The sequence below is a fragment of the Electrophorus electricus genome, unplaced genomic scaffold (assembly GCF_041902795.1).
Source record: "Electrophorus electricus isolate QZ-2024a unplaced genomic scaffold, ASM4190279v1 Scaffold58, whole genome shotgun sequence".
Classification (NCBI taxonomy): Eukaryota; Metazoa; Chordata; class Actinopteri; order Gymnotiformes; family Gymnotidae; genus Electrophorus; species Electrophorus electricus.
In genome coordinates, this window is record NW_027658776.1 from 217,323 (window position 1) to 243,103 (window position 25,781).

Consider the following 25,781-nt stretch of genomic DNA (forward strand, 5'->3'; position numbering starts at 1 on the left):
TGTCTAATTACTCAATGAACCTCAATGGTTTCCCAATCACATCTTCTCTAACAGTTAAAGCTCTTGGAGTTATGGATCCCACTCTCTCGTTCAAAGCTCATGTAAATAAATAATGTTTCTAGGACCGCCTTTCTCCATTTTTAAATTGACTTTATTAAGAAAATTCAATTCAATTCAATACAAACACTCCATCACAAAAACCTCACAAACAATATCTACCAGAGGACACAGACTACCTTCACTCTATACATTAATAATTAACAATACAATTTACATCTGTAAATTAGGTATACATCCATTTATATGTCCAAAAGAGTCCAGGGAATTTTTCCTCTCATATCAAACATCTTCAACCTTTTTAACTCACACACAATCTGTTTAAAAACTATTTCTGCAGGTATTATACATTGCTCAATAATCATCTTACATCGTGTTTTCCAAATCTTCGAATTTGGCACACAAACAATCATCCAACAAAGGTCCTTCACATTCTCAGTCAAATTCTCATTAAACAATCCATACATAATACTTTTCCTGTTACGATCCCATTTAAACCCAATACCTTTCATTTTCTCCCAAATTTCAATAGTCCTTGTGCACTGCAGTAATATATGTTCTATCATTTCATCGGCTATGCAATTTTACATCGTACAGGCAATCTTCCAACAGATATAAGCCATGTAGTATCTCGAACATTTTCCGAGATACTTTTAGACTGCACATCTTTAACACAGGTTTCACATTCTGTCACTGTCAGACCCTTATAATTGACATTCCCCCAAAATCACAGTCTTGTATTGTTTTATCTATCATTTTATTTGGGGACTTATTCCAATCAATATTAAGCTGCCTATATTTAAACAAAAAATCTCCATATAGTAATTTAAAATAAGGAGCATGTTTCCTTGACTTGCCTCTTTTCTTTCCACTGATTTACATCTCCTACCCAAATTGCTTTCCGAAATATAGCTTTCGTTACATTTTTGCAAAAGGCATTTTCTAATTTCTGAGCTAACTCAACTCCCCCTAATCCGCCTTTATTTTTTGACTTGTACATAATTTCCCTTTTTGTCACTTCTGTTATTTCCCCAAATAAAACGAACACACATTTTATTCAGCCTCTTAATACATTTCTCATCCGGAGGGAAAACCATAGCCAAAAACAACAATTTCGAAAAAATAAAGGTCTTAACCTCCTGTATTCTAGTTTTATAGTTTGACACCCTCCATTTTCCCAATTCTAGTTTAATTTCACACTCCTTTTTCTCCCAATTCCGTTCGCTACATCTACCATTTACTACCATCAAGCCTAATATTTTTATTTCAGTTTTTATTTCTACATCTATTGGTACAGGTTGCCCATCTCCTATCCATACCCCTTCACTTTTACTTTCATTTAATTTTGCTCCAGCCACAACTTCATACATTTCAAAGTGCCTCTTAACTATATGAAACTCATTTTGATTCTTGACATAAGGCGTCACATCATCTGCGTACGCAGATATTTTCCATCTTTCCATACCTAACATGTGAACACCTTGTAATTGCTGATCATTTTTAATTTTATATAATAGTGGGCTAATAGCGATGACATATAATGCAGCACTCAATGGGCATCCTTGTTTAACCCCTCTATGTATTTCAAAATCTTCAGTTAACACACCATTAACATTAATTTGGACTTTTGATTTACTATACAATAATTTAATCATATTTACAAACCTCTCTGGAAATCCATAATGTTCCAATCTACACCATAAGTAGTCTCTAGAAATATAATCAAAGGCCTTTTTCTGATCCAGTCCTATTATATAAAAATCCCTCTCAGACCCTTCAATAACCAAACTCCTTATTACCCCTAAACTATCCCACATGTATCTTACTCTTATCACACATATCTGTTCCAACTCTATGATATCATTCAATATTTCTGACATCCTATTAACAATTATTTTTGCACAAATTTTGTACTCCAAGTTTAATAGGCTGACCTGTCTCCAATTATCCAACTTACAAGGATCTCCTTTTTTTATATATTAATGATATCACACTATGATAAAATGAATCATGCAATTGCCCCCCATCTAATGCTTCATTAAAAACATCAGCTAGAAGATCAGCAATTTCACTAACGCACACCTTATGAAATTCAGCAGGTAAACCATCGGCTCTAGGATTCTTGCGTGGGTTTCATTCCTCTATTGCTCTGATAACTTATTTTTTCCTAATTCATTCTTCCAACTCCTGCAGCTCCTCCCCTTGAATTCTAAAATAATCACCTGGAATGTAAACCTAGCCTAGAGGACCTTTAGAGCTTTATTATTAAAAAAAGACAGACAGATGAACAGAAAAATGCAAAATGTATATAGAATATTTTTAAGTATTCGCCATCTCCACCATTATAGGAATGATGTGTGTGTGTGTGTGTGTTTATGTATGTATGTATGTATGTATGTATGTATGTATATATATATATATATATATATATATATATATATATATATATATATATATATATATATATGGTTACGTGCGAGTACATGTATGTTGGATTGTATATGTACGCGTATTAGAGTGTGATATTTATCATTTATGGATTGGCTCTGTATGGATTTTATCAATGGTCTCCAGTCTAGATGATTGGTTCTGTTATTGATTAATAATTAATAGAATTATTCTATTGATATATAGTCTATCAATAGATTTTTCTATTGGGTGACACTAATATTATTTTTTGTTTTCCAGTTCATGAGTATGTTTTTTTTGTTTGTTGTTTTTTTGCAATAATATTTTTATTATATCAATATAATAATGTTATACATAGTATCCTGTCATATCGGTTGATGATATGTCTCATAGGAGAAATAAAGATGGTGTTGGATGGCTATGGTTATTTAAAGCATGGGATATGTTGGTGATGATGACTTGCCAAAATTGCTTGATAGGTGTGCTCTGCCACGTGGCGTGAATGTAATCGTCAGCTGTGTTTTGAGTAAAATATGTACAGATTGCTGAGCTTGTGAAACCAATTTTAAACATCCAATGTGTAGTATAATGTACTCTGTATTATTTTGTACTGAATGCATTGTAGGTTAGTGTTGCTGTCATGTGGTAATTATTATTACACATTTTAATCCAAACTGTGGTATCGGGGGCTAGTAATAAATCTTCCTCCCATTGTCTCGATGGGAGAGTAACTGTGAGATTTGATTTCACTATTGTTTTGTATATCTTAGATAATAGGTTTTTTGTATTAAGAATGTTTGTTTATAAAATCTGATATGGATGTAGGTATCGGAATTGATTTTTGAACACATAGGTGATCTTAGCTGATGGTATTGTAAGAACTAGGGGCTTTCTATACCATATTTTGGGGCTAGTTGTGGGCGTGACATGAAAGAAGTCTTATGATAAATATGTTTAAGGTGTGTAATGCCTTTTTCTATCCAAGAGGTAAAGTTTAATATTTTTGTTCATGGTAAAGTCTGGATTGTTCCAAATGGGAGAATGACTAGTTTGTGTGAGTGTGGAGTTTGATATCTTGTGGAATTTCCACCAGACTGTTAGTGTCATGGCCACCTTCAAACTGTTGAAACATGGATATTTTTGAATATGAGTCTGGGCACATTTGAAACACCTGCCGCAAACATTACTGACATTATTTCTTGTTTATGTGATTGGCTGTGTTTCTCTAGTCACAAGTACTTCTGAATGCTCCTCCAGAGCACCCAGAAACCCTCATAGTGGGTTTCTCAACTTGCTCAGACTCAAATCTGAATATCGGCATCTGAAACATCTTGGAGAGGAACAAAAAACACAACACATTTGATTAAATTGTTCTGGTCACCAGGACCGGAGCTCAACCCAGTGGTGCAGGTCTTGAGCTCAGCTCTGGTAAAGGCTACCAGTGCACTGAAGGGGTCCATGCTCTAAACTCTGGAATCCCACCGGACTGAGGCGTTGGGAAAGCGGTTTCTCTGTATGCCCAGTCATGATGAAAAGATTGTGAATCTTTTATGTGAATGTTTACGTAAATATGAGATTTTACACTCAGAATGTAAATAAAGGTAAGTAAATAAACACATTGTAGTTGATGGTTTTAACAATACCCAGCGTTAGCCTACTTGATCGAATAAACTAATATTATTAACCTATTAATAATACAAAAAAAAAATCTGTATTAACAATTTACTATTTGCCATTACAACTCTGCCTTGAGATCTGAAGTAAATGACTTTATGTAATATAGAATGTAATGTGAAAAATAAATTCGGTAAATTCTGGCTTTAAAAAAGTTCTTTCAGTGTTACTACCACCTGTTGTAGATCGAGTCACACACCCCCTCTGACAGCCGTGCTGGGCGGTTGAATGGGGTTTGTGTGTATAGGATATACTAATACTGGACGCTGCAAGCAAACGCGCGGCCACATGCTCTACGTCGGCCCTGCAACGAGTTGGGGAGTATACGGCAGGAGGAGAGAGAAAGCTTTGACTAAGTGCATCCTCACCTGGGCACACTCCGCATCATTTCCCCTTATGGAACATCCATACCTCCAGGGCGCTACACTCCATCACTCATACCCAGCACAGCACATACTCACCTGGACACACTCCTCACCATATCCCACTCTACATTCCGGAGCTCCAGACCTCCAGGATTGCAGCGCACCAGCCGACCCTTTAGGGACCACACTTAAGCCCCCCTCCTTGGGCTAAACCTCTTAGATTGGATCAAGGGCTAATTTTCAATGGATCGCAGCAACGTAGCTGCTCTGCCACTCACAAGAACCTGGCCCAGAATCAGGTCATTTAAGGTCAATTAGCACCAGGTTCTCCACAAACATGCTTTGCAGCTGAATCCCTGGTCCGTTCACACGTGTCTTTGCTCACTGGGGTCCGGGAGGATTCTGATTTGGAAGCGTTCAGTCATAATCCCACAGGCACCAAATGTCTGAACCTGCGGTTCCTCTCATACTGAGCAGGATTACTGTTGCAACACCACATCATCAGTAGGGTCAAACTAACCTGTCTCATGACGGTCTAAACCCACCTCACGTTCCCTGTTAGTGAGTGAACAATCCAACGCTTGGTGAATTCTGCTTCACAATGATGGGAAGAGCCGACATCGAAGGATCAAAAAGCGACGTCACTATGAACGCTTGGCCGCCACAAGTCAGTTATCCCTGTGGTAACTTTTCTGACACTTCCTGCTTAAAACCCAAAAAGCCAGAAGCCTCACTTTCACGGTCTGTATACCTACTGAAAATGAAAATTAAACGAGTTTTTGCTGTTCTGCTCCATGGGAGGTTTCTGTCCTGCCCGAGCTCACATTAGGACACCTGTATTACGCTTTAACAGGTGTAACCCCCCCCCAGTCAATGAGAACATTTTTAATATCTGTGGGAAAAGAGGGAGAAATGTATCCAACAACTTTCTTTTTTAATGTGCAACACAGTCAAAATTGTGAACTCATCTACATGCAAAAACTACAAAAAGCATTTACAAACTGGAAACTCTTACTGCATGATTAAAACATTATACAACTTAAGAAAAAACATAACATAAAACATAAAACATCGGTAAATATGAGAATTCAAACAACAAAATGAACCAAGCTTATTCAAATTGAAAAGTAACAGCAGTAACTCTAGGCATGACCCATGGCCTTGAGGACCTGTTCGGCAGCGGTGTGGTGGGCCTCCTCCTCCATGTTGTTGTTGTTGGGGCAGGGGAGAACTTCGGCAGCACCGCAGAACGATTCGGATAACCCTGGTACCAGCACGCTGTAGTTGACACAGAGTAAGCCATTGGTGTTGGTATGATAGCGCACGTTGTAGAGTGGCACGCCGAACCCATACATTTGACACAGGAAGTGCACAGCATTGCACGTCCGCGAGAAGTGCTGTGGGCGGGGGTCGTGGGAGGCCGCCCCCACTGACTGGAAGCGCGTGGGTGTGAGAAGAGCCTGGCGGACAGGTGTAGGACCCAGAGAGGCGAAGGCGCCCACTTCTTCACGCTCGTCATGTCTGCGCTTGGAGCTGCCAGAGAACCAGTGGGCAGTGACGAAGATTACTCATATAAACCTTACTCATATAAACACCACCTGGATTGGCTTTGACATATTCAGGTGGATTTGGGCATGTCATCCAAAGCACACAGAAGCAATAATCTGTTAATACACCATAATTCTATAATCCCAACCCATCAATAAGAACCCTTAACGGCAATTGAATAGAGAAGGCAGCATACCGTACTGAGTCTGCATTGTCTAGGGTGTTGGAAATTCAGGTTACTGGCCATCATAAATATATTCCAGGTTTACAGTCAATGAGAGGGAGATGGTACTCTCTCTCCATCCATCACTACACCTACGAGACAGTCTGTAAGGAGGCCACACTCTAAGTGATGTGAAGGCGTTTACTCCAGACCTTTTTGTGTATTAAATGGGTTTGTTCTAGACCTTTGCTAGGTCTCTAGTGCAGGATCTAATAACGTAATGACAAACAGCTGGCTGAGAAACAAGCAGCCATGGGGCCAGTTACTCATGGTCCCGTTAAATAAGAGGATTCAGAACAAACTGAGCAGTTATTACTGTATAGTTCATCCATTATTGATGTTGATTTCTCAAATTAAAGATGTGGTTTTGCAGCTTAATCTCAATGGAATTTTTTAAATTTAAAATGCTCTGAGTTAGACTACAGAGTCAGTACAGCATATGTGTGTGTGTGTACACATGTGCATGTGTGTGTGTGCGCGCGAGTGTGTGCGTGAGCACGAGTGTGTGTGCGTGTGTTTGTGCGTGCGTGCGTGTCTAATTGCGCACAAACGTTTCTTGTGCAATGTGAAAAAACAAAGAGCTAGACAGAAAAAGAGAGGGAGATTGATCAAACAAGGAGGGAGGACCTAGCTAAGCTAGGACTGAGGGGAATGACTTCAGGGCAGAGGTGGGGAGATGAATGGCTAAGATGATGGACTGTTGGATGGACTGATGGTGTTCAGTGTAGACCCAAAACAGGGCCTTCAAATCCAGCCTTAGGGGAAACCCACTTAAAGACAGACAAGTGAAGGTTGTAGGTCACATACCTACAATGTGCTTCCCTCACTGTCTATCCATCGGTACGTTACTGATACATACCTGTAGATGGATAAACAGATACATACATAACAATACATACCTATAGAGCGATAGATACATACAAACATACATGCACACAGAAAGACATAAAGAAGAATTTTAGGTCTACCTTTGATATCGAAGAAATCAAGAATTGTCCTACCTATCACACACACAGGCACTAGGTTAGCTAGCTAACTATTTGACGAAACTGAGTACACAAACGCTATGGTAAAAACCTGTGTAAAAAGACCAAAACCTGAAGTAAATTGTTAACTGGAGATGGTAAATGTCATTAATGCATTATGAGCAAAAGATAAACTCGTATGTCAAATGAGCCAGTATGAAGCAGAACTAGCTAGCTAGGTTTACTCTTTAGCTTGCTAGCTAGCTGGTTTCTGTGGCTCGTTTAATGGGGGCGAGTCTGCACGCTAATTAGCTGCTATGACGGCGAGCGTATTATAGCAAAGAAACTAATGTTAGACTATAGGCACAGTCTATATTGTGAGAGACACATTACCCCCAGATATTCAGATATGCTCAAAATGCCCCCCATATAGCGAGGTAATAAATTAAAATATTGCACACACTAGTTGTGTCAGCTGCTGTTGGTGAGACATTTTATGTTATAACACCCACCACTGCTATCTATTGTCGCACTTAATTTCAGACAATATTACTTTTTTTCTGTGTAAACTCCCCTTTACTGTCTTGCTGGAAGCTTAATTCTGGACATGGACATGAGTGTACCAGTGCAGTGGTGACTTCTCTGGGTCAGGATAGTCAGGGTCAACAGGGGTGTGTGAATGCCAAGGTTTTAGCCTTTTGAATTTTCCTGTGCCCATAATTACAATAATTTTCTAATAATTAATCTGGGTTTTTTTGTTTTTTTTTTGTGGTAGAGACATGTTAGGCAAGACAGTACAGGTTGTACCCTTACTGCTTTGCTCAGAGCAAACTGGCTTTCAAAACACATGTATTTCATTTTTTTAGTTCTAACATGTTGGCTTTACCTGAAGTTCTTCTAACGACACTTCAGTGTGGCAGATTCTCTTCTGACTGGTTATCACTGGGCTACTACACTGAAGTATTCTCATATGCTATCAGTAAATATGCCACTTACTTCTGTGTCACTCCACATGTAAACATGGTTCTCTTTACAGAAAATAGTTTAGTGGTGCAATATCTTATCCTCTTTCCTATCAACTTCTATATCACTTCAACTAAGTCAATCAAATCAAAATCAAAATTTATTTGTATAGCGCTTTTTACAACAGTTGTCACAAAGCAGCTTTACAAATGTCCAAGTCCAAGCCTCCAGTGAGCAAGACAAGCGCAACAGTGGCAAGGAAAAACTCCCTAGAACATGAGGAAGAAACCTTGAGAGGAACCAAGACTCAAAGGGGGGCCCATGCTTCTCTGGCCAACAATGGTCACCACAATAATGACAATTTTAAGAGGAAAAAAAAGCAATTAATATCTAGTCTAACTTTCTAGATGTCCTAATCTTGTCCCTAAGTACACAGAAAAAAAACAAACAAACTCAGCAGGATTACAAGTATATTTACATTTACAGCATTTAGCAGACGCGCTCATCCAGAACGACTTACAAAAGTGCTTTGTCATTTACTCATAGAATATATCCAAGTTCAGTATAGTAGGTTAGAATTAAACATACCAATGAACTAGAATACTGTGGAATACAGGGATAAATGCTGATACCTAGAAGTGCAAAATACATAAGGTCTATCTTAAACAACGATAAGTGATATAAACAATAAGTGCTAGAGTTTGTATATTTACCCCTAACTATGCATTTCCTTCTAGCACTAAGTGTTTTCTGCAACTTTACTGTTAATGAAAGTGAATTTAATCCATTGTTTAGGCTACATACTCATCAGTTCCTGGTTCTCACAAAATATGCCTTTAATTGTATTGGAAGCTACATGGTCAGTGTAGTATGACTAAGATATTAAGTCTAATTTCCTCCCTAGATTGGGGAATTATCAGGAAGGAAGTGCTTGGGAGGTCTAATGATTTCCAGGGTTACGTTCTCAGGAATGTTAGCTCCTGGTAGGGTCTCCCATGGCAACCAGGTCTGGGGTGGAGACTAGACAAACACAAGCCATTAACACCCTTATGATCAAAAGTATGAGAAGTATAAGAGGATCAGCCCAAAGAGACAATGTGGGGGGCTGTGCAGTGCCTGGGCAGTGAAACAGATTATCTCTTAAAGGTTAAATCCCTTAAAGGTCTTAATCCTGCTCATCCCACATGCTGATGTGTGAGTGAAACAGTGCATAGGTGTAGAGACCTGGACTTGGCGAGATGCAGGCCTATCCTTGCAGTCTGGTGCTATTCTGTTACTAGAGGACCTGAACACGCTTCTCCAACAGTATATTCTTCTGGGCCTGATGACAACGCACACACACATGAACACGCACACACTCGGGCACACAAACAGACATACAGATACTATTTAATTTCTTCACATCTGTAGATACACTAGCATAAGTTGATATATACGTTTATGAGTTTGATTATGAGCTGATTTCAACTTGACACGTACAGAGTATATAATATACATAGAGAGTGCATAGTTTTACCAGATTGAGTGCTACAGATTCTTGTAATGAAAGGTGACAAACCCAGCCATATGAAGAAAACAAGTACAGGGTTAATCCCTTAAAGGTTTAAAGAAGTCTCCCTTAAAGGTCATAGTCCTGCTCATACCACATGCTGATGTGTGAGTGAAACAGTGCAGAGGTGTAGAGACCTGGACTTGGCGACATGCAGGTCTTTCCTTGCAATTAATGCTGCATTCTGCTGCAGGAGAACCAGAACATGCTACTCCACACACACACACACACACACACACACACACACACACACACACAGATGCGCACATACAGGTGCACAAATATACACAGATACACATTCTGTTTAATTTCTTCACATCTGCAGAGTAGAGTAAGCTGAGGGTATAGTGTTAAACCAGGTACTACATAAACAGTATATAGTATATATACACAGAGGGTATAGTGTTAAACCAGGTACTACATACAAAGTATATAGTATATATACAGAGTATATAATTTTACCAGATGATCATGCTGATCTTTGATCTCCTGGTTCTTCATCTCCAGCGCCACTTTCAGGCTCTTGTCCTCCTCTATAGGCTGGTATAACACACACATATGCATAAGCACACGCGTACGCACGCACACACCCACACACACGCGCGCGCACACACACGTGCGCACACACACGCGCACACAAACACACGCATACACACACGCACACACACGCGCACACACACAGGCACACACGAATCATCACTACAGCCAGTACAATGGAAAGGTGGGAATGTGTACTGAATGTGTACTGCCGCTATAAGTGAAAGATGGAGGTACTGGTGTATGTGTACTGACACTATAAGGGATCTCTACCTGCAGTGACAGTCTGAGCTTCTCAAGTTCTTCCTCCAGAGATTTCTTCTCCTGTTCACAGGCCATTTTCATATCTGCCAGAGCAAGTATCATTACTGCTGGATATATATAGAACACAGATTTTATATACTACATAATTACTACTGGATATATAAAATATACTATATATAGTACTATACATATATTAGTATCACTTTTATTGGAGCCTAAAGGCTAACATTCATTATTAGTTATGTTAGTATTATTGCATTTCCATAGTACTTACTCTTGATGGACCTGTTATGCTCCTCCTCCTCCTGCTGTTTCTGCAGGAGCTCTGTCTCCTCCTGCTGCTCGTGTTTCAGCATCTCCTGAAGAACCTGGAGCTCCTTCTGCTTCTGCAACCTCAGCTCCTTCAGCTGCTCCAACAAACTGTTCTCCAACTCCTCCTTCTCACACCGCAAACACTCCAATCGGGCCACAGGCCACACTACTGACACAGAACCACACACACACACACACACACACAGAGACAAACAGAAAGAAAGACAGACATATGAAATTAGAAAGCGATATAGGGTAGAAATAGATTGATGTTATTCAGAGACCTCATTTATAAAACTTTGTGGATTCCAAAGTGAAAGTGTGTGTATTCTGCACAAATAACAGGAAATGGCATATATTCCCCCAAAAATTTGATTTCTAAAGACTCGAGTATGAATTATTGGGAGATAGAGGCGACAATGCAACGCTAAAGACAAAAAAGGAATTTTAACCGCAGTTATGAGTGGCAGCACCAGCAACCGCAGGTGTGAGTGGCATTATATTTACATTTACCCTCCACATCCTTTGTGTCTGTATATTCGTCCTCGATGCGTCCAGTACACCATCTCCAGAAACGTCTCATTTTTTCTCTGTCCTCTTCAGTGTCTTTCCACAGACTGATTTGTAAAGGTGTTCATGGGATTCCCCTCACATGTGACATCAGGCCACAGGACATATGGGGTTCTAAAGTTCCAAGAGTGTAGATGAGTTGTTTTTCTTTGAATTTCCTAATTTCATTGCTGCCATAGCAACAACTGGCAATGCAAACAGATGTGTCATTAATGCAGTGACTCTACCTCAACCTGGATTGATTAACCATGTACGGCTCACCGGAGACTGTGATACATATAACATCCCAAAGTGTACTTCATTCTGAGCAAAATCTAACTAGCCTCATTACTGCTGAACTATGAGGGGCCATTTAGGGACAAATCAGGGAAACACGACTTGTACATACATATGAAACATTTTCACATAAATAACCTACTACTTACATTTGTGTATAATAATTTAAACTTGCATATACACGCACTTGCCCACTCAATCCCTGGTGCGTAAACAGAGTTGCACTATGCTTATGTTGGTATGGGGTGTCTGTTTGTATATAACAATTTTCTGGGCGCCTGGAAGTCATTTCATTGTAACTTCAAGGCAAATATTTAACATGTGTACAGTGCGTATAATAGACAGAGGAAGACTGTTGAACTATTAATATTACGACAGTTATTGACATTTGTGTAATAAGTAGTGCTTCTCTTAATGACAAATGTAACTGTTTTCCCATATAGAATTGTGTGCTTTCTATTGTTTGGAAGAACTTTTTCTTCTCATTTAGAAATATGTTCACTAAGTGCTCAGATTGTCTTATTATTTATTATGCTCAGTCTCAGCATTTTTGGCAGATTTCACCACGTTATTACGAACGTGGATACGTTATCTTATCATTATAAGCAGTGTGAGATGTGAAGCTAAGCGAATCACATGTGCAGAATTTCTAACAATAGCCTGTTTTGTATAGCCTGGCTAACTGACCAATCAGTGAAATTAAATGTGGCTGCTGAGCTTGTTGCAGCTGGGTCAATTTAATTTGATTTAATTGTGTTTAATTTTAAACTCAGCTGCGTGCCATGAGACACAAGTTAATCTGAGCATTTTTTTTTTTGTTCTAGCTGCAAGCTAACGCCGATTTAACATAGCCATGTTTTAGTTATCTTGAAATAATTGAGGTGCATCGCTAGAGGGTGCTGTTCACTTTTTTCTATTTTCTTTTTGTATTATTGATCAGGAAAAAACTTTAAAATAGATGAGGTGGACGTTTTCTAAGTATGATATGGAATTTGAGTATATGAGTGAATGTTACTATGTAAATGTGTAAGAATTTGTGGATAAGATTATTATGAGATTATTTATAATCAAACGACTACATTATACAACCACATCTTCCTTTTATTTACATATTATACAGATATTTTATTTACAGAGCAGCTCCTCATTGGTTCAGCTCAGAAGCTTCTTTTTGATGTCCTCTTTCTCCAGGTACTCCTGCAGAATTTGTAGATAAGATTATTATGAGATTATTTATAATCAAACGACTACACTATACAACCACATCTTCCTTTTATTTACATATTATACAGATATTTACAGATATTTATATTTTACGTACAGAGCAGCTCCTCATTGTTTGGCTCAGAAGCTTCTTTTCAATGTCCTCTTTCTCCAGGTACTCCTGCAGTTTAGGCATCTCATCTGCCAACCGCCTGAGGGCAGAAGAGACGTGGTGTGAAGTTTAGCCTGCTCTTAAAGGCTACAGATATAGTACATCTATGAGGCTAAAAGCAATTATTATATGAAACCTTAAAGAGGTCATTTGGAATGATCTCTTTCGATCAACCCTAATGTAACCCTTACAAACTTTCATGAACTCATTTGAATAACACTACCATAGCCCTTAAGAACTTTCCTAATTTTTTTTAGGATGTTCTGAACAGATTATCTCTTAAAGGTTAAATCCCTCAAAGGTCTTAGTCCTGCTCATCCCACATGCTGATGTGTGAGTGAAAAAGTGCAGAGGTGTAGAGACCTGGATTTGGCGGCATGCAGGTCTTTCCTGGCAATTAGTGCTGCATTCTGCTGCAGGAGAAGCAGAACATGCTTCCACATCCAGTATAATTTACTCGTTATTCTTTTTATGAGCCTATACACACACACACACACACACACACACACACACACACTATATATATATATATATATATATATATATATATATATATAAAACATATTTATATTTTTCATATTGGCTTTTACTTTGTTTAAAAAAGGAGGGAAGATAGGTTAAAAAATAAAATATTGTGCAGTGACCATAACTCTATTAACATGCTCACTCAGAGTTAACACAGATCACCACACGGGAGTGATGTCCGCGTTGAAATACCTTTAAATATAATTTACTTGAATATCAGTTGTCCTTCACTCTGGCAATGGTCATTTTCATGTGTCTTACTTGTCCGTTTTATGCTTATTCATATCCCCCAAAAGTCTGTTTAGACAAGCGGTACGTTTAAGCTCTTTCGTGGTGCTCTGTGGTATCTTTACGCACCGCATGTCTTGTCTTAAACTGGTTGTTTTTCCACAGCTTTATCGTGGACGTTGAGCCAAAGCCATCATTTAGGGCCAGCCGACGTTTATCTGTCTAAAACGGTATCTGGAGAGAGAGTAGCTAACTGGAAGATGTCTACTCTTGAAGAAAAATCATGGACAACAAGAAGATGGAAACAGACGGCGGAAAAGAAATCATATCTGCTTATATACACGCAGTGTCCCCGATAAAAAAAAAATGTCAACGTGAAACAACAAGTAGTTAAATGCAATAATTCAGATGGGCAGAGATGAACACCACCACTGGAGAAACATGAGGGTCGCGGCTGACAGAAACTCTACACCAGTTAAATTAATAAAAACAACAAAAGTATTAAGTAAGTAACGATGTCAAATCACTGTTAGAAATGTAACTGTTCGGGCAACCAATGGAGCGCAATGAGTTTCCTAGTTGTACCTGGTTTTGTGATCGCTAATGGCGAACGTTTGCTGCTAGCTAGCTATTTCTATTAGCTCGCTAGTTAGCTCTATATTAGCTAGCAAACGTCAATCTATACCATCAAACCTGTACGTTTAAGCAACACCACATAAGTAGCCATCTATATCACTATAAATGGCACCTTTCCAAAGAATGAAACAAAGTAGCTAATTAATCTTCGCTTTCTTGTTAATAGCGACATAATTGTATGCAAATACAGTTTCAGTAGCTAGTTGGCGCTATAGCTTGCTAGCTACGAAGCCGCCGTCTTAGGATGTCAAACCCAGACTTGCTAGTGGGATGCTTTTTCCAGCATGACGGAGCACCATGTCACAAGGCCAAAATGATGATAACCAAGTGGCTCGGTGAACAAAACATTGATATTTTTGCTCCATGGTCAGGAAACTCCCCAGATCTCAATCCCATTGAGAACCTGTGGTCTCTCCTCAAAAGATGGTAGAAAAAGAAAAAACTGATCAACTCCAAGCACTGATTAGGCAAGATTGGGTTGCCATCAGTTAAGACTTTGCCCAGAAGATGATATCCAGCATGCCAAGGTGAATTGCAGAAGGGTCAACATTGTAAATATTAAGTCTGCTTAAACTGGATGTATTTGTCAATAAAAAGTAAAAAAATATTATGAAATTACTTCACTATGCCATATAAACATCTGACAAAAGGATCTAAAAACTTGTAAAACCCAAAATTTGTCAATCTCAAAACCTTTGGCCACAATTGTACACACACACACACACACACACACGCTTAGCGTATGTTTGTATAATGCACAGTAACGGACCTCAATCACACACGCTACAGTTTTTACCAGTGAAGGATATGCAAAATGTCTGCTATTGTCAAGACTGCAGAATTTACCAACCATAACAGGATCTGCAGTTCCCAGATGTGAAGTAATGGATGTAACTTCATCCCCAAAGTAACACTTCCAGATGAATCTTTCTCCTCTTTTCTGCATTTGTAGGTGGGTGGGTTTGATAGTGCTGATCACTTGCAGAGTGTAGAGGCCTGTGACCCCATGACCAACATGTGGAGAGACATCCCCATGGTGCTAAACCCACAAAGCAACTATGGCATGGAGGTGGCAACACATTCTCTCACCAACACACACTCACTCACAGAGGCGGTGATGATGATGATTGCGGCAGTATTTTGTGAAGTAATACAGTCTCACAAAAAGGACTATGCAGGTGTCTGCACAATAAAGGAAGACTACAGTCTTCCCCGTTTCACCAAAGACAGTGGTTACACTGTCACACTTAAAATACACTACAGTTAACACTTTTAATAGAGGTTTAATTGAGGACAAACCTGGAGAGACCTGTAGCTCATCTGAGTGCAGGTAGTGTTGGATTCTCTCTTGGTTGGGTTTGATTAGCTTGACTAATGATTTAAATGAACTGAAAAGCAACTTAAAAAGTCTTTACGTTTTTTATATACCAGCTGTTCTTAGTGACGCATACTCAGATCACATTTGTGGTCTGAAATTTCTGTAAGTGTTTTGTTATTTTGATCATTAGTCATTTTCATAAAAAACATGCTCTAAAACACAATATTTTTATCTGGATTTTGGCAGAAATGTTGCTAGTAGTTTATAGAATAAAACACATCTGCTCAGCCTGGTCAAACATATACCCATCAATTGTAAAATTAGAGAAACTGATAATTTTGTAGTGGTCTTATTTTTTTTCCCAGAGGTGTGTGTGTGTGTGTGTGTGTGTGTGTGTGTGCGCGTGATGTGCGCGTGATGTGCGCGTGTGTGCGCGTGCGTGTGCGTGCGTGTGCGTGCGTGTGTGTGTGTGTGTGTTATAATACACCAGCAACATTTAAACTACCATGGTCTTTCCTTGTGTTTCCCTTCTTTCTACATTCACTTTTGTTGTCTGGTTTTCTCATCACTCTTTTACAGCTTTGCTGCCTAGTCAAGGCCGTAACAGTGGTCTGATGATCTAAGTCACAGTGTGCCCGAGAGACATGAGATGCTTCAAGTGCTTGAGGCCTGTGGTTCGGGAGCCGTTGCCATGGACATTCAAAGGGTAACGGTCCAACTATTATTTGAATTTTTCTGTAGTCCTTCGTTCATTATTTTCATGAAGGATGCATCCTGGATTGAAAGAGCCATCTTATTATTCTCTTTGGTCCTCTTAAACACAAGCTTCTGTACATTGAGGTTTACACCTCTTGTGGTGTTGAGAAAAGAGAGGTCAGGCAAGTCACCTTCAGCCTTGGCTGACTGTAGTTCCAGTAGCAGATCACTCAACTTTGTTAATTTAGAAAAAAGGCATCAGTGCAATCGAACATAGCATCTTCTATTGCTTCTGCTGAGCCATAAGATTGTTTCAGTCTGTTCCATATCATAGCCAGTCCTGCTTCTGGATGATTGATGTGTATTGCTCTTATCTGTTCAACATGGTCTGCTGACTCTTTGCCTAACCACTTGAGAAGACAATCCATCTCCTCATTTGGCGGTAGAGTTAAACCACTTTTAAACCGCTGGTAGCAGTCTGAAAGGAATCTTTCCAGGCTCTGTAGTTCTGAGGTTTGTCATTAAATTGAAGTAAACCTGTAGCCACAAGCTAACAATGAGTAAGATATCTCAAAGTCATTCACGTCTGTGTTGCTATCATGGGTGTTTGAAAACATAGGATTGAATGAGGGAGTAGGATGCCATTTTGGGGCATGAAATATTGCATTGGCAGGGCATAGTTGTTCTCAAACCTAACTCCATGTGGTTCATGGACTTATCCATCTTCACCAAGAAAAGGGTGCTGTGAGTTAAAATGGGAAGTAGTGTTGATTTGAAATTGGCTTTAGGTTTGAAAGCTGAGGGTGGAAACCTGTTGCTAGAGGTTGTTTCTGGTTTTGCTGAAACACCATCCTTTCTTAAATGGAGTTCTGTCGCTTGTGCTATTGCATGCTCTATCACATACTGTTCAGTACGTTGTGTGGTTTTCAAGGAAACAGAATTTAAGCTTAACTTGCAAGTAAGCTTCTAGCGTTTCTGCTTCAGCAATGCTTCTGTTCTTGCCTTGGCTGTAGAAGTTCTGTTATCTGTACGTGTACGATACACAAGTTGACAGGCAGAGAAACGTTCTGCTGACAGCAAAACTGAAAAAGATCAGTTCTTGTCCACAGGTTTACTGACGTCATGAGGAAAGGTGAAATTAAACCCATCAAGACAATCAGCAACACACCCGGCACAACTCGTACCGAAATACACAATGCACCAAATTTCACAGAGAATTGTTATCCACAAAATAATCTGTGATTACAAATAACAATAAAATAAGACATACATACTTGCAACACTTTCAAATGGCATGCAGACAACTGAACTCGCACAGATACAATGAACTATAACTCCTTGTTCTTTCGCTCTCCAATAGCTATACACATCAATCGACTCACTGCTACTGACATCGTGTGCTTCTTAATTACAAGTAACCACAAAAAATGGAAGTTTCTAAACTCAGGACAGAACAGTGTTGCTTTTCAGTGAGTTAAGCTACAGTGTAAGTAAGTGCGTGTATATGCAAGTTTAAATTATTATACACAAATGTAAGTAGTAGGCTATTTATGTGAAAATGTTTCATATTTCACATTCACAAGCATTTTTTCATGACCAGTTTAAATTTTCATGGATTTTTATCAGCTTCGATTTCATCATTTAGAATTTGCTAGTTCCTCCACTCATGTGCCTGAAATGTTACTAAACCGTGTTGTAAATTAGATTCATTCCTGTTTGAGGAATTCTGGCTTGTGTTTATTGTCTGTGGGCAGAAAGGCTTTCCTAGATGCCATTTGGCAAAATGTTCCAAGATTTCTAAGAAATTATTGAACTTCCCTAAAAAAAAACACACACAAAACAAATAAGTAAGCTGAGAGAACTAAAACGAAAGCTATAAATACAACTTGACAGTTTTCAGCAGCAGGCGAATTTGTACGGTTACTGAGCTGCCAGCTAGCTAGCTACTGACTGTTAAAAGTGCTTCCGGTAGCTAGCTAGCTAGCTAGGTAGCTTGGTAATGGCTTTGCACTGTTAACCGTGCAGCCGGTAACTAGCTGTATCTACTGGTTTAAATGCTTGCGGTTTAAATGCTTCGTAGACATTTGATTGTATGGTTTCCTGAGCTGATAGCTAGCTAGCTAGGGTTACTGAGCTGAAAGCTAGCTAGCTACTTTACTGGGTATGATTCTGTGACCTCCTGGGCTTGGAGGTCTGTTTCTAGTTTTGGTTAAAGGATCAAACTGCATGGTCTGCCCAGGCCCAGAGCTCCTTTGCTGGGCATGACTATGTGACCTGGTGGGCCTGGAAGTCTGGTTGTAGTATGATTTAAAGGGTCAAATGGTCTCCATTGTGGGTCCAGGTTTAAGGCTACTTTGCTGGGCATGTGATTTAGAGAGCGTTGGAAGTCTGGATCCTGTATTATTTAAAGGCTCAAATCACAAGAAAGTGTGCCCAGGGACGAAGCCACTTTGCCCTGCGTGGTCGATGTGACACAGTGGGCCTGGAAGTATGGTTCCCCCCCCCCCCCCATCTATCCATTCACTTGAAGGGGGTCAAAGTGCCCGAATTGTGCCCAGGCACGGAGCTAGGTCGCCGGTCATCAGCACGTGCGCACTTCGACCCTTGAAAACGTGAGCCCCAGGGGCCGCGCGGCATCGAATGTGCACGGCCTTCGAGCTACCGACTGGCCACGAGAGCTGAACCCATCGGGTACGGAAGCCTTTCCGTCACGTGCTCGTTTTCCACGCCTTCGGCGCAGGTAGCCTGCGAATTTAAAACCGACGCGCATTTTATTCTTTTCCCCTTTTATCCTTTCATACCTCTCCGCTACCTTGGAGAAGAGAGACGCACGCGGGTAAATAAAATATAAATATCTGTAAATGTCTGTATAATATGTAAATAAAAGGAAGAAGTGGTTGTATAGTGTAGTCGTTTGATTATAAATAATCTCATAATAATTTTATCCACAAATTCTCTATTTTATCGTTTTTTCCTGATCAATAATACAAAAAAAAACTAAAACAGGGCTAGGTTAAGTCGGCGTTAGAACAAAAAATGCTCAGATTAACTTGTGTCTCATGGCACGCAGCTGAGTTTAAAATTAAACACAATGAAATCAAATTAAATTGACCCAGCTGCAACAGGCTCAGCAACCACATTTAATTTCACTGATTGGTCAGTTAGCCAGGCTATACAAAACAGGCTATTGTTAGAAATTCTGCACATGTGCTTCGCTTAGCTTCACATCTCACACTGCTTATAATTATAAGATAACGTATCCACGTTCGTAATAACGTGGTGAAATCTGCCAAAAAAGGTGAGACTCAGCATAAGAAATAATAAGACAATCTGAGCACTTAGTCCACATGTTTCTAAATGAGAAGAAAAAGTTCCTCCAAACAATATAAAGCACACAATTCTATATGGGAAAACGGTTACATTTGTCATTAAGAGAAGCACTACTCATTACACAAATGTCAATAACCGTCCTAATATTAATAGTTGAACAGTCTTCCTCTGTCTATTATACGCACTGTACACATGTTAAATATCTGCCTTGAAATTACAATGAAATGACTTCCGGGCGCACTGAAAATTGTTATATACACACAGACACCCCCATACCAACATAAGCATAGTGCAACTCTTTGTTTACGCACCAGAGATTGAGTGGGCAAGTGCGTGTATATGCAAGTTTAAATTATTATACACAAATGTAAGTAGTAGGCTATTTATGTGAAAATGTTTCATATGTATGTACAAGTAGTGTTTCCCTGATTTCTCCCTAAATGGCCCCTCATAGTTCGGCAGTAATGAGGCTAGTTAGATTTTGCTCAGAATGAAGTACACTTTGGGATGTTATACGTATCACAGTCTCCCGTGAGCCGTACATGGTTGATCAATCCAGGTTGAGGTAGAGTCACTGCATTAATGACACGTCTGTTTGCATTGCCAGTTGTTGCTATGGCAGCAATGAAATTAGGAAATTCAAAGAAAAACAACTCATCTACACTCTTGGAACTTTAGAACCCCATATGTCCTGTGGCCTGATGTCACATGTGAGGGGAATCCCATGAACACCTTTACAAATCAGTCTGTGGAAAGACACTGAAGAGGACAGAGAAAAAATTAGGCGTTTCTGGAGATGGTGTGCTGGACGCATCGAGGACGAATACACAGACACAAAGGATGTGGAGGGTAAATGTAAATATAATGCCACTCACTCCTGCGGTTGCTGGTGCTGCCATTCATACCTGTGGTTAAAATTCCTTTTTTGTCACTAGCGCTGCATTGTCGCCTCTATCTCCCAATAATTCATACTCGAGGCTTTAGAAATCTAATTTTTTTGGGGGGTATATGCCATTTCCTGTTATTTGTGCAGAATACACACACTTTCACTTTGGAATCCACAAAGTTTTATAAATGAGGTCCCTGAATAACATCAATCTATTTCTACACTATATGGCTTGCTAATTTCATATGTCTGTGTGTCTTTCTGTTTGTCTCTCTGTGTGTGTGTGTGTGTGTGTGTGTGTTTGTGTGTGTGTGTGTTATACCAGCCCATAGAGGAGGACATGAGTCTGAAAGTGGCGCTGGAGATGAGGAACCAGGAGAGCAAAGATCAGCACGATCTTTTGGTAAAACTATATACTCTGTATGTAGTACCTGGTTTAACACTATATCCTCTGTATATATACTATATACTGTGTATGTAGTACCTGCTTTAACACTATACCCTCAGCTTACTCTAGTCTGCAGATGTAAAGAAATTAAACAGAATGTGTATATGTGTGCACCTGTATGTGTCTGGTTGTAGTATTATTTAAAGGGTCAAACTGCGTGAAGTGTGCCCAGGCCCAGAGCTGCTTTTGGTGGGCATGATTCTGTGACCTCTTGGGCCTTGAAATGTGGTGCTTGGAATGATTTAAAGAGTGAAACGGTCTGAAGTGTGCCCACGTTTAAAGCAACCTTGCTGGGCATGACTGTGTGACCTCTTGTGCCTGGAAGTCTGGTTGTAGTATTATTTAAAGGGTCAAACTGCATGAAGTGTGCCCAGGCCCAGAGCTACTTTGCTGGGCATGACTGCGTGACCTCTCGGGCCTTGAAATGTGGTGCTTTGAACGATTTAAAGAGTGAAACGGTCTGAAGTGTGCCCACGTTTAAAGCAACCTTGCTGGGCATGACTGTGTGACCTCTTGTGCCTGGAAGTCTGGTTGTAGTATTATTTAAAGGGTCAAACTGCATGAAGTGTGCCAGGCCCAGTGCTACTTTGCTGGGCATGACTGTGTGACCTCTTGTGCCTGGAAGTCTGGTTGTAGTATTATTTAAAGGGTCAAACTGCATGAAGTGTGCCCAGGCCCAGAGCTACTTTGCTGGGCATGACTGTGTGACCTCTTGTGCCTGGAAGTCTGGTTGTAGTATTATTTAAAGGGTCAAACTGCATGAAGTGTGCCCAGGCCCAGAGCTACTTTGCTGGGCATGACTGTGTGAACTCTTGTGCCTGGAAGTCTGGTTGTAGTATTATTTAAAGGGTCAAACTGCATGAAGTGTGCCCAGGCCCAGAGCTACTTTGCTGGGCATGATTCTGTGACCTCTTGGGCCTTGAAATGTGGTGCTTTGAACGATTTAAAGAGTGAAACGGTCTGAAGTGTGCCCACGTTTAAAGCAACCTTGCTGGGTATGACTGTGTGACCTCTTGTGCCTGGAAGTCTGGTTGTAGTATTATTTAAAGGGTCAAACTGTGCCCTGTAAACCGCACTGTGCCCTTCTGCGAAGAGCAAAGATGGTAAGGAAATCTCACAATTAATATCGTGTTATGTCATCAGCTTGGCAAATGTCACATCCGGGTCACCCCAACACCATCTCAGCCTGCAGATGGCGTAAGTTTACACGACGGATTCTTTTATTCTCTTCAACGACAAAACTCAGGTCTATACACCAAAAATATGGTTGATTAAAATGCACGTAAATTAAATGTAGAGTCAATAAAATGCATATGAATTGACGTTTTGACTGATAAGTAGTTTTATTTGACTCAAGTTTAATCAACTTATCTTTCAACTTTATCCATTTTTATTACTTGCCTTATTTATCGTTTATTTGACGTTTGCGGGCGCAACGTTCTGATTGACATTTTTGCCTCGAGAGGTAGAAGTAACGAAAATTGCTTGGGTTAAACGATTGATTAATTAATGAATGTTATTGGATAAACAAGGCAACTAAAACAGTTACTAATATTAAGTGATAAGAGTCCGGTAACAAAAATGGCTTGAGTTAAACGTTAAATGACGTGACACAAAGTTACTCAAATTATTTAATTATATACCACTGTAGTTTTTAGTTTACATGCATTTGTTGTTTACACCCTCATAGAAACTCCCTTCGTCATGAATGATAAAACTTGATATTTGATTTTTTAAAATGTATCAAATCAAGACTGTTTTAATCCTTTCTTTTCCAGATAACTATCACTTATATTTTCAATTCACAAGCATTTTTTCATGACCAGTTTAAATTTTCATGGATTTTTATCAGCTTCGATTTCATCATTTAGAATTTGCTAGTTCCTCCACTCATGTGCCTGAAATGTTACTAAACCGTGTTGTAAATTAGTAGATTCATTCATGTTTGAGGAATTCTGGCTTGTGTTTATTGTCTGTGGGCAGAAAGGCTTTCCTAGAAGTCAACTGGCAAAATGTTCCAAGATTTCTAAGAAATTATTGAACTTCCCTAAAAAACAAAACAAAAAAAACAACAACAAATAAGTAAGCTGAGAGAACTAAAACGAAAGCTATAAATACAACTTGACAGTTTTCAGCAGCAAGCGAATTTGTACGGTTACTGAGCTGCTAGCTAGCTAGCTAGCTACCGGCTGCACTGTTAACCGTGCTTCCGGTGGCTACATAGCTAGCTAGCTACTTTACTGGGTATGATTCTGTGACCCCCTGGGCTTGGAGGTGTGTTTCTAGTTTTGGTTAAAGGGTCAAACTGCATGGTCTGCCCAGGCCCATAGTGACTTTGCTGGGCATGACTCTGTGACCTCTTGGGTTTGGAAGTCTGGTTATAGTATTATTTAAAGGCACAAAATGCATGAAGTGTGCCCTGGCCCAGCACTATTTTGCTGGGCATGACTGTGTGACCTCTTGGGCCAGGAAGTCTGTTTCTAGTTTTATTTAAACGGTCAAACTGCGTGAAGTGTGCCCTGGCCCAGCACTACTTTGCTGGGCATGACTGTGTGACCTCTTGGGCCAGGAAGTCTGTTTCTAGTTTTATTTAAACGGTCAAACTGCGTGAAGTGTGCCTAGGCCCAGAGCTACTTTGCTGGGCATGACTGTGTGACCTCTTGGGCCTGGAAGTCTGGTTGTAGTATTATTTAAAGGGTCAAACTGCGTGAAGTGTGCTCAGGCCCAGAGCTACTTTGCTGGGCATGACTGTGTGACCTCTTGTGCCTGGAAGTCTGGTTGTAGTATTATTTAAACGGTCAAATGTGATGGTGTGCCCAGGCCCAGAGCTCCTTTGCTGGGCATGACTGTGTGACCTGGTGGGCCTGGAAGTCTGGTTGTAGTATGATTTAACAGGTCAAATGGTCTCCATTGTGTGTCCAGGTTTAAGGCTACTTTGCTGGGCATGTGATTTAGAGAGCATTGGAAGTCTGGATCCTGTATTATTTAAAGGCTCAAATCACAAGAAAGTGTGCCCAGGGACGAAGCCACTTTGCCCTGCATGGTTGATGTGACACGGTGGGCCTGGAAGTATGTTTTTTCCCATCTATCCATTCACTTGAAGGGGGTCAAAGTGCCCGAATTGTGCCCAGGCACGGAGCTAGGTTGCCGGTCGTCAGCACGTGCGCACTTCGACCCTTGAAAACATGAGCCCCAGGGGCCGTGCGGCATCGAATATGCACGGTCTTCGAGCTACCAACTGGGCACGAGAGCTGGACACATCGGGTACGGAAGCCTTTCGGTCACGTGCTCGTTTTCCACGCCTTCAGCGCAGGTAGCCTGCAAATTTGAAACCGGTGCGCATTTTATTCTTTTCCCCTTTTATCCATTCATATCTCTCTGCTACTTTGGAGAAGAGAGACGCACGCGGGCTCGTTGAAAAGCTCTGGAACTCAGCTTTCAGCCGGTGCTAGCGATGGACGTCGGAGTAGAAAGTCTGTTCAGGGCTCTTTGGAAAGGGCTGCATCTCCCCTGTAATCGACTTCGAGCGACACGCGGATCGGACCCACCGTTTTCACGCTACGATTTTTTAAAGCCGCCAGGGATGGGACGAATGCGTGGCAGGTGGCGTTCGTTAGGGACAGTCATGGAGGTGATGCGCACCGAGTTGCAGGCCATTTGGACCTGGCCCGGCCTAGATGTGAGTATTCAAAGTCAGTGCATTTGTTTAAACTTCCTCCTCCAATTCGTTGCAATTGCGCATGCGCTTCTCGCTCATCCGTCTGGAGCGTAGCACTTTATTGGTAAATATCTCTGGGCTCCTTGGGAGTAGAAAGTATATTCAGGGCTCGTTGGAAAGGACTGCATCTCCCCTGTAATTGCCTTCAAGCGGCATGCGGATCGGACCCGGAGTTTTTAAACGTGGCAGGTGGCGGACAAAAGTCGCGCGCCGGACGTCTTTGCGGCTTAATATCTCTGCGCTCTTTGGGAGTAGAAAGTCTGTTCAGGGGTTGTTAGCCTCTGTTAGCCTCACAGATGTACTATATCTGTAGCTTTTAACAGCAGGCTACGCTTCACACCACGTCTCTTCTGCCCTCAGGCAGTTGGCGGAGGAGATGCCTAAACTGCAGGAGTACCTGGAGAAAGAGGACATCGAAAAGAAGCTTCTGAGCCAAACCAAAGAGGAGCTGCCCTGTAAATAAAATATAAATATCTGTATAATATGTAAATAAAAGGAAGAAGTGGTTGTATAGTGTAGTCGTTTGATTATAAATAATCTCATAATAATCTTATCTACATATTACAGTCCAGGTTCCACAGCACTTCAGACCGAGAAGCCCATCTCTGCCACCAGATCCAGAATGCGAGGAATCCCCTCCAGCAGGCCTAGGATTTGGTCGGAGAAGAACACTTCTCCTTCTTTAGTAACCACTGCATCACACACCAGTGGCTCCTCACGGAAAAGGTTCTTGCGTGGCCTTTTGCTGGGAGGTTGGCCCTCATCAGCATGTGCCTCCGACTCTGAGCTGGAGTGAGAGAATGATCCCTCATCTCCAGAGAAGGCCTTCCTCTTTCTCTTCCGCAGCTGCGGTGGTGGAGTCGTCGGCTGTTCCTTGGCCATATTCTGCAGGTGGTTCTGGTGGCAGGC

At 40.6% G+C, this 25,781-nt stretch overlaps 1 protein-coding gene across 1 annotated transcript in view; it reads left to right on the forward strand.

The window, feature by feature from the left end:
- LOC145656199 (homeodomain-interacting protein kinase 1-like) overlaps window positions 1–25,781 on the forward strand; it is a 108,484-nt gene that overhangs the window by 10,842 nt on the left and 71,861 nt on the right. The gene's annotated exons all lie outside the window — the stretch shown is intronic.